This window comes from Sorex araneus, chromosome 5, assembly GCF_027595985.1.
Source record: "Sorex araneus isolate mSorAra2 chromosome 5, mSorAra2.pri, whole genome shotgun sequence".
Classification (NCBI taxonomy): domain Eukaryota; kingdom Metazoa; phylum Chordata; class Mammalia; order Eulipotyphla; family Soricidae; genus Sorex; species Sorex araneus.
In genome coordinates, this window is record NC_073306.1 from 138,525,315 (window position 1) to 138,535,562 (window position 10,248).

Sequence of the window (10,248 nt, forward strand, 5' to 3'; positions counted from 1 at the left end):
AGGTGGGCCTCGCACCCTGTGCTTTCAGCCCTGCCCTGCCTTTCTGGGTCTCGGGTGCAGGGACTATGGTCTGCTCATGAATAGGACTCAGGCACACACGCGTGCACACACGCAGACACATAGACGCAGACACGCACAGACACAGACACACACACAGAAACAGACACACAGACACACACAGAAACAGACACAGACAGAGATACATGCAGACACAGACAGACACAGATACACACAGACAAACACAGACACACACAGACACAGACAGACACAGACAGACACAGACACACACAGACAGACACAGATATACAGACACACAGACAGACAGACATACACAGACAGGCACAGACAGAGATACATGCAGACACACACAGACACAGACACACAAACACACACAGACAGACAGAGATACATGCAGACACACACATATACACACAAACACACAGATACACACAGACAGACACAGTTATACACAGACACAGACAGACACAGATGCACACAGACATACACACAGACACACAGAGACACAGACAGACACAGATGCACACAGACAACACAGACACATACACAGACACACATACTGATGCACACAGACACACAGATGCAGATACACACACAGACACACAGACACACACGCCATGTCTTGTCCTTCTAGGGACCACACAACTGAGGGCTGTGTCCCCTCCATGGGGCCACACTGCCCCTTTCTGTGCCCAGGGGCTGAGACTCACACCCCAATCTGGCCGCGTCTGTTCCAGAGACGCAGTGTTCAGACGACACCGGGACATCACGAGACCCCCCCCCCCGGCGTCATCCTGCTGTAGTTTCCTTCTTGCCTCCTGCTCTCCCAGGTGGAGCATATAAACCAGTGTGCAGACCGCACAAGGACAAACCAAACACTCACACACACACACACACACACACACACACACACACACATGCACGCACACACGCACACACACGCAGACACGTGGGCGCACACAGGCATCCTTCAGTGCGTTTCTGCTGTCTCTCCCTGGAAAGAGGACTCCACGTTCCTCCCCTCTCTTTTGCTCTCTTTCGGGGTCCCTGGGAAGGGCCCCGAGTTTCAGACCCGCCCCAGCCTCCGTCTCCGCACTCTGAACGGGCGGGAGAGCAGGAGCCAGGCCGGGCCCCTGAGAGAACGAGGGGGGACGAGTCCCCCGAGAGCTGGGCCCCGGGCTCGGGGTCTGCAGAGGGCTCAGGGGTCCCCAGCCCAGCAGCCGGACGGCTGAGGCCCGGCTGGCCTCGAGGGAGTCGAGAAGGGTCTGAGCAGAAGGCCAGGCCTGGGTGGCTGCTCTGCCACCAGACAGGGGCCCCGGCCCGCACCCCTGCCCACCACGGCCACACCAGCCAGAGCCTCCCCCTGTCTCCCCCTTCGTCTCTGTCTCTGTCTCTCTGACTCTCTCCCCCCCACCCCCAGGGCCTTTGCACACACACCCCCCCACCGGCGGGCAGCATGTTCTGTGGGGAGGAATCTGGCACGCTGGCCCTCTCCGTCCTGAAAAATGTCCCATCTCCTGCGCCCTTTGATTCAGTAATTACTCAACACAAAGCCGCCCCGACCTGCAGCTCCGGGCCGGCCCCTGGCCGTCTGGGCTCAGCCGAGGGGGCCTTGGCGCTTTGCCGCGCGTCCTGGGCCCGCCCAGTATGCCCATTGTTCCCTCGTGTTTTCCTTCCTTCCTCCCTTCCTTCCTTTCTTCCTTCCCCCACTTCTGAAAAACAAGTTTTATTCTCCTGGGTATGTTCATTAGCGAGGGGAGACCGTTCTCTCTGCTAGGAAGGGCAGGGGCGCGGGGAGGGGGGCAGGCCAGGCGGTGGGACAGGGCTGACGGCCTGGCGCTGGGGGGGGGGCGCGAGGGGCCACCCGGGCAGAGACGCTCAGGGCTGCAAACTTCAACCACGCGGCCGCGGGCTGCAGGCTCGGGCCTTCCCGCCGCCCCCTGAAGGCCCCTGCAGCCGCCCGACCTGGGCTCAGTTCTTGAGCTCAGGTGGAAACTGAGTCCCAGGCAGGCCAGGGCCGTGAGGGGTGGGACCCTGTGCCCCCACATTAGTGCTCCCGGGACACAGGGTCCAGACTGTGAGCTGGGACTCCTCTCCCCGTCACAAACTTGCCCCTCATTGATTCGAGCTACATCTGTGTCACTTGGAGATTTGGCAAAATGGCTGCTAGGGGCCAGGGCCAGGGGGCCAGCGTCAGGGGCCCAGGCTGTCCCTCACGCCCCAGGAATGGGCGCGCCATTAGCACGAGGACAGGATGAGCCTCTGGGCTGTGAGGGTGGTCGGGGCTGTTGGGAAGGAGAGAAGATGCTACGAGGGCTCTCACCACAAAGTGTTGTGCCTGTCGCAGAAAACGTCACACTCGGGTGAAAACCGTGGTTGCGAGTCAATGTCCCGGTGGTTTGACTGCTGGCAGGCCTGGGGTTCACCCCGGGCGTCGAGGGCGTCCAGCTTGGCAAAGAGCACGGGACAGGGCCCCTTCCCGCGCGTGCACCCCCCCACGGCCCCCTTGCCGAGGGAACCGTGCGGGGACGAACCGTTTCCTTTTGCCTCCGTTAGCGTCTCTGGGCGCAGTGGCTGCCGTCTCGGGCCTCGGGAGGAGGAGACTTGAGGGTCCCGGTCGGTGAGTTTGTCCCATGTGGGCCTTTTCGTTTACAAATTCATTCATTCATTCATTCATTCATTCATTCAGTATTTGTGTCCTGAGCACTGGGTCTGGGCCCAGGCCCTGGGGACACCGAGGTCGCGGTGCCCGGGGACACTGCTGAGGGGGACAGGCCACGCGGCTGGCCTGGCTGGAGCGACGGCAGGGAAATGGCTGCGTCTGACGGTCAGGCAGGGGACGCAGGACGGTCTGACAGGGCCTCGCACGGCCTGCCCCGCTGCCCAGGGGGACCCTTTCCCTCCCAGGGTCGTGCCTCACTTGTACCTGTGGGGAGGAGCGTGTGTGGCACGTGCCGAGACCGGACTTCAGACCCGGGCCGGGTGGCAGCGAGTCCCTCGGGGAGTGGGTCCTGTGGGTGTCTCTCCTCTTCCCGCCACACCCCGTCCCCCGTGGCTCGCCCAGGGCCTTCCTGCCAGGGAACGTGCCTCCTCGCCCCCCTTCCAGGGGCCCCAAGGCAGGGCCCTCCAGCCCCTCGGAGGGACGCGGGTGCCCCTCAAGCTGCAGGTGGTGTTCAGTGCAGTTAATCCCCGGGGCTGCCCGCGGGGACATTTGCAGTTTAATTAAGGCTCTGTGAGGTGGGGAGGCTGCTCTTGGAACAGGGGGTCCTTGGTCGGCGTCCCAGGTGCAGCCCCCCCAGCTGGGGTGTCGGGAGGTGCCCAGTGCCCCGTGGTGGCCCTAGGGGAGCAGCTTCTCGTTCCCTTCTAGAGCCCCCCAGCTTGTGGCGCAGGGTCCGGAGGGCCTTTGTGTGTTTGCTCGAGCTGTTGCCCCGGCATCGCCCCTCCTCCCCCCTGCAGGGGCCCTGCAGTGCGGACAATGGGTGATGTTCCGGGGTCCTTATCCCCCACCCGACACACACACACTAATTGTCCGCTGCTGCAGCCCCTCTAATGCTGCTCTGACAGCAGGCAGCGGGTAATGGAAGGCGGGCCGCGTGCTCGGTGAATTATGGACATTTACCAGGAAAAACGCTGCTCTCTCCTTTTTTTTTTTTTTTTTTGCCTTTGCCCTTAACAAGAGGATTAACAAGCAAAATGCAGCATCTGCAGAATGTTCTGGGAGGGGAGCGTGAGGCTTGTGCGGGAAGCAGGGAAGGGGCCCAGCTAGCCTCTGTGACCCCCATTAGGGGGGCACCAGGAAAACGCCCCAGCCGCCCCCCCGCCCTGCGCCACTGAGAAAACAAGACAGCAGCTGGCCGCCGCCAGCCGGGAAGGGGGCCTTGGCCCCGGGCCGAGCGAGGGCTGAGTGGGAGGGGGCAGCAGGCTGCAGCTAATTCCCCCCTCCCCCCGGGGTCGTGCCTTCTACAGGGCAGGGTAAGCCAGGGTGGGGGGTCTCCCGCTTAGAGTTAAGGTCGCCCTTTGGAGAAGGGGGATATTGGTGCCCGGCCCCCGAGGCCAGGGTCCTCCCTGCGGGAGTCAGGCGGGAGCAGGCGCCCCTCCCCCACCCCAGAGCCCAGGACAGAGCCAGGCCCGTGCCACAGCTGGGACTCGGGTTCCATTGCTCGTGGTGGCCAAGCCCCTCTCCTCGGGCGGGCTCGTCCTTCTGACACAACAGGGGCCCTCCTGAGGGGGCTGCGGGCGCCCCGCGCCTGACAGACAGTGCCGGCTGCCCTGATACACGATCCAGGTGCGAGCCCAGGGCTTAGAGGACCCCCAGCCACCTGTCCGCAGCTGTCTCCCGGCGCCAGGGACCCCAGGGTGGGGGACAGGACACGGCCCTGACCCTGATCACCGTCTCTCGGCTGCCGCCCGCCCCTGCTTGTCCTCTCAGCTCAGAGACACGAGTCCCCCGGCATCAGCCGTCTCTCCCAGCCCCTCTGGCCAGGCTGGGCCTGAGGCCCAGTGCCTGTGAGGGCCCCGACCCCACCCATAAGCACCTCAAAGAATGTCTCTCAGAGGGGCAGGCCAGGGTGTTGGGACCGAGTGTCCCGAGCGTCGCCCAGTCAGAGGAGCCATTTCCGCCTGTGCTCCTGGGGTGTTGTTCGCTTGTTTGGTTTTTGCTTCCCACACTTTAGAAAGTTGTCTATTTTTCTCTCAAAATCTCTCCTGCCTTTGACACTCGTTTTCAGGAATTCAGCTGTGCTGCCTCTGTTTCTCCTTCCCTGCTTTACAGCTTCCCCTCTTTGTGTGTGCATCCTCAATAAATCCAGCGGCAGTGCACTTAGGCCAGGCTGAGGAAGTCGCGTTTGGGACTGTGTGAGGTAAAGGAAGTGGAGGGTATTTCACAGTGGGGACGAGGCAGCCCTCGGTCCATGGTGTCCCCCTCCCTGGCCTGTGAGTAGCTCACGGCCGCTGCAGGAAGGTGCGTCCAGAGAGGTTGCAGTGTACGGGGAAACTGGTGAGGCAGCGTGCTGTGCAGGCCGAGGGCCTGTTTGGCTTCCTGTCATGGGGCAGCCCCGGGGGCGTGAGCTGCTCCTGTGGCATGAGTCTGTGGTCAGTTGAGTTTCCCAGTCTGGTCAGCTCGGGGCCAGGAGCCCAGGGCGGCAGTCTCACCCGCAGACTCGCATCTGGGATCTGAACTCAGTCCCAGAGGAACTGCTTGTCCAAGGTTCTTTCCCACCTGGGCCTTTGGGAGCCACTGAAGGGTCCTCGGAGCCCAGGTGTCGGGGAGGGAGAGACGCCCCTGTGGTGAGAGGTGGCACCTCCTGACAGGGATGCTGCTCCAACCCCGAGATGCTCTTCTCTCTGTCAGTTTGTTGGTGCCATCTTGCAGGAAGATAGGGACCCTGTGGGCGGGGCCACATGGGGACCACACGGCCCAGCCTTCCCCCAGGGGCAGCCAGGAGACCTTCTGCTAGTCTGGGATACCCCCACCCCCTCAGCTCACCGCAGGGTCCCGAGTCGTGGCAGTCACTGGCTGTCAGTCCAGGCTGAACCCAGGGCCCCCCACAGTTTAGGCTCTGTGTCCCCACCACTGCCATCAAGGAGACGGGCTTGTTTTCCAGGGTGTTTGTTTCTTGGTGTTAGGCCACTACAACCCTGGACTGAAAATGGGTATAATCAGTATGTTACAGATTAGCTCCGTGCCACTTCCTCTGAGAGTGCTGATGGTGGGGACACGTTTCCTCGAACCCCATCTGGCTTGGCCCGTTGACTCCTCCCAAGAGCCCCTCCAGGGGCTGCCCTGCTTGCTCCCGCCTAAGAGGGGCTTGGTCCCACCTGCATTTGGCTCCTCTCCGGCCCTGCCGTGGCCGCCCCCGTTCCCTTGTGCATGTCCAGAGACCAGGACTTCATCCTCCCTGGGCAGCGGCTTGGTGTGGGGCTGAGCACAGGTGGCCCTCCTGGGTCTGGCCAAAGGGCCCCTGTCCCCTGAGCCGGCGTCCAGAACTCAGCCTGGGGGTCACCGCCGTCGCAGTGTGTCCTCCAGAGCTGTTGGGACTTACTGTCCCTTAGGTAAGAGAACCAGCCCAAGCTGTGACTCCTCACCTCCTGGCCCTGGGGTCCCGAGAGGTGGGGGCAGGGCGCATTAAGGTATCCCAAGTGCGTAGGCTGGCACCCGCCCCCCCCAGAGTCTGGCTTGGAGCAAGGGCCCCGGGAGGCATGGGCAGAGGCCGGACAGACCCGAACCCCTCGGCCCCCCGCCTCCAGCCCGTGCTGGGGGGCCTCCCTGTATACTCCAGGGCTAGGAACAGATGTGTCCCATGTCAGATCTTCTCGTTTTCCGTAAATCCCACCGTCCCAGACACCCCCGTTTGGACTCCTGCTCTCTCAGGCCAGGTCCGGGCAGGTGAGGGCTGCCCGCCTCTAATCCCGGGGCTGCACGCAGTGGGGCAGGAGGTGGCCTGTCTGCGTTTTGGGGGAAATTGGCCACTTTAGGGGCGCTCCGGGGGCATCTGCAGTGCCGGGGGTCAAGCCCTGGGTGGGCCGCACGCGGGGCACGCTGCCCCCGTCTCTGGTGTTCAGGGCAAGCCTGCTCTGTGCTCTTTGTAAAGTCAGGGACGTTTCCCCCATTTTTTGTCCTTTTCTGTGTAATCAGCAGAACAGGAGCCGTCTCTGAGTGGGAGGTGGAGGCCACGGAGAGCCAGGAGCGTTCGAGAGATGGGGCAGAGGCCAGAGCCCGGGGGTTGGAGAGTACAAACTCGACCCCTAGGCTGGGGGAGGTCAACAGAGGCAGGGAGCCATGGCCCCCACCACCCCCCGCCCCGGGGTGATGCCACAGGCCCCTCAAGGCCAGAGAGGAGGGCAGAGGTGGCCTAACCCATAGCGGTTTGCACACCTTGACCTTTGAGCGGAATTGAACGGGGAATCGGGGGGCCGGGGGTCGTGCCCCTGTGCAGAGGAAGCAGCCATCTTTGTCACTTGGGGGGCTCCTCCTCAGATGGAGCCCCGGGGGACTTAGATCGCACGTCCCCCCCTTTCAACTGAGATGTGTGGGCAAACAGAGATGAACAGGCACCCACGCTTCCAGATGAATTAAACTTGTGACTAATTATGTCGCGTTAATTGCTTAATGCAGCATTTACCAACATCGGAGGGGAGGGGGCAGGAGAGAGGCCTGTGACGGGCCTTGTCAGAACCCCCCCGGCCCCGGTGGGGTTGGTGACCCCTAGAGAAACCCTCGCCCACACACGGTGGGTCGATAAACCAAGTTGAGCCTCAGAGGGGAAAGTTTTCTGTAGCCTTGAGTTTTGTTTGTGTATGTACACACACAGCTATATTTTAACTAAAAGAATGTGCTACCTGCAGGGTTCGGAGGGGTCGCTCCCCCCGTCCGGGATGTCTGGGCCTGAACCGGAGGAGTTAGATTCAATTCAGAACAAAAAGGGAGGTGTGACACGAGGGCCAGGGCCAGGCCCGCCGCTGGCCCTGGGGGTCCCTGGGCCAACTTGGTCTTTTGTTTTATTTTTTTCCCTTCCTGATGCTCTTTGTTTGGTGTGGGGTTGGGTCCAGATAGCACGGATACCAGGCAAGCGGGAAGTCAAGGCAGCCAGCCCAGACTCGTGTCTCGGCATCCCCTGTTACTTTGCCGTTCAGAGTTGTCCTCTTCTACAAGGCCAGGTTCTGGGGGGTCCCCGTAACCTTTGCCCCCTGCCCACCCAACGGGACGTGAAGACTAGTTTAGGAAAATGGGCTTCCCAGCTAGCACATGTCCCCGGCCTACCGGCTTTCTGGCCCAGCTAAGCGCTCTAGCTCGCACTCTAGCTGGGGGTCCACGCCTTGCTGTGCCCGTCTGTACTCTTCTGCATCTAGAATGTTCAGGCTCACCGGGCACAGGGTCGTGTAGGAGGAGAGGCGTCGTCTTTCTCAGTGATGCCCCCCGTGCAGAGTGGGTGGTGAGCTTGGTCCAGGCCTGCCCCCTCTGGAATCTGGGGAAGCTTGTGGGCAGGACCCCCTGGCCAGGGGGCACCTCTCACTGAGGGGCCTGCCAGTCGGAGTCAAGGAAAATCAACAGATGTGACTTAAGTCCGGAGAGCCCCCTCGGTGTGACAGGCCTTGAGGGACGTACTGAAGCCACCCGCTTTGAGCCATCACTGGTCATGACACGGTGGCCAGTGGGCCCCCCGTTCTGTTTGTACTAGAGTCTGATCTGTCTTTCAGACAGATTAGAAAACGGTCAAGGACAGAAATGAAAGAGGGACGTTTCAAACGGCCTTGGAGCCAGTCCCTGACTCCCGAGTTCTCTGGACTGGGGTCTCGCTCACTCCCGCACCAGGCCTACTGTGGAGAGCATTTGGAGGGGATGTGGTGGCTCAGGCCACTGACTCGGGAATGCCCCAGGGGGTCACTTTTTAGCATGTTTAAGAATGTGGGGGTCCCAGCTCATAGAACCTTCTTCTAATCGCGGGTGAATTTGGGGGCAGAAAGGAAAAGGCATTCTCACCTCGTGCTTCGTGCGTGCGAGGTCCCTGCCTCCAGGGGCCCCACTGGCCGTGGCGGGGCCTGTCCCCCGGTCTCTGACGGTGTCTGAGGGCCGGAGACACGGCCCTGGAGCAGCACTCACAGACTATTATTAAAACTGCAGCTGAGGTTTCTATTTTTGTGGAAACCTCTTTATTTTTTCCTAGGCTATTAAAATAATACCATAATTATGTTTTCCCTGGACTCTTACAATAACCTCGACTAATGAAAGGCCAAAAACATGCTTGGCCCCAAACTGAATTACATCACCAAGTGTGACAATATTTTCAAGACTCGAAGCTGTCAGCGAGCCTCCTGCGAGGCGAGGCAGGCAGACAGGCCCCACGCGAGGAAGCCGAGACCAGAGCAAGGCTGGCCTCACCCCTTCCTGACTGGGAAACGTGGGAGACCCTGGGTTCCCCCCCTGTCGTGGGTGCTCACGACTGTCGAGGGTGCAGCAGGGGCTGGGAGCCTCGTGGGGTGTCTGTCAGCCTTCCCGAACCCTAGCATTGGTTGAGCCCATGCCTGAGGTGAAGGGTCTTAGCAGCCCAGGTGCTGGCCTTGGGCGTCTCCAAGGCTGCGTCTCGGAGTCGGACGAGAGGTTCCTTTCGTGGGAAAACTCTTGTCTGGACCCTCCAGAGAGTCCCGCTGACGGTTGCTCAACCGTCCAGCCATAGACCAGGTGCTGGGATGAACGTGGGTCTCTCCCTCGGACAGGAAGTGCAGGCACCCCCATGTGGACTCCATGTAGACCAACTTTTTATTTTTATTTATTTGTTTTTAAATACTCTGCAAGGCCCAGGGAGTCAGGGCACCTAGGCCAAAGCTCAGCTTTCACTTTGTGCAGGGTGGAAAGGGAAAGCAGATGGGGCGTGAGGGAGGCCTCGAGCCTTCCCCGGGGCCCTCGCTCCCCTGCTGCCTCTCGCCGGCAAACCAGATGCTTGCTGTGGCCATAGGAGAGAGCCAGGGTGGAAAGACGGGGAAACGGGCAGTAGGACAGCACGGGACCAGGCCAGCCCAGCTAGGCTGGCCTGCGTGATGGGGAGCAGGCGTGACCTGAGCCTTGGATTCCGCTTCTACGACCGTGGCTCACCCGAGTCAGGGCCCCACTGCTTCCCGCGTTCAGGTGTGCCCGGTCACCAGACAGGGCCCTACAGAAGGACACTTGGTCAGGGCAGTGATGTGTGGCCGGCGGCCTGTAAGTCTCGAGGCTGTGAGTTACTGTTTACCTCGTACCTTAAATACAAAGTGTTTGTGCATCGCTTGGGAACAAATGGAGCGTGACCCAGAGTTCTGGCCTAGTCCTCCTCCTGACCCGGCCTGGACGTTGAAAAATGACAGTGGAGGGATCTAGTTCAACCAAGACGTCTTTATTGAAGGTGTGGAACTAGGAGACGCAGGCCTTGCCTGGGTAGGGTCTCTGGCATCTGTGGCAGTCGGAGGCCCCTGGCTTCACTGTTTTTCTCAGCTTCTGTGGTGCTGGAAGGTGTCAACCTACAACAGTGCTTAGTCCCCCGAGCATTTCCCCAAAGGAGATGTAGTTTTCTGCGGAAGAGAGGCCCTGTGCTAAAATGAAACCAAGACCAGGCTTGGTCCGCGGCGGAGAGGGAACTCGGCGGGAGCGGGCGAGGGCTTTGGCAGTCCGCGCGCCCGGCAGCTGTCAGTTTTGGGGTGGGGGCCCCCGCTTTCGCGGCCCCTTGGTAATTCCCCGAGTCTCTTGCTGACTCGGAGTCA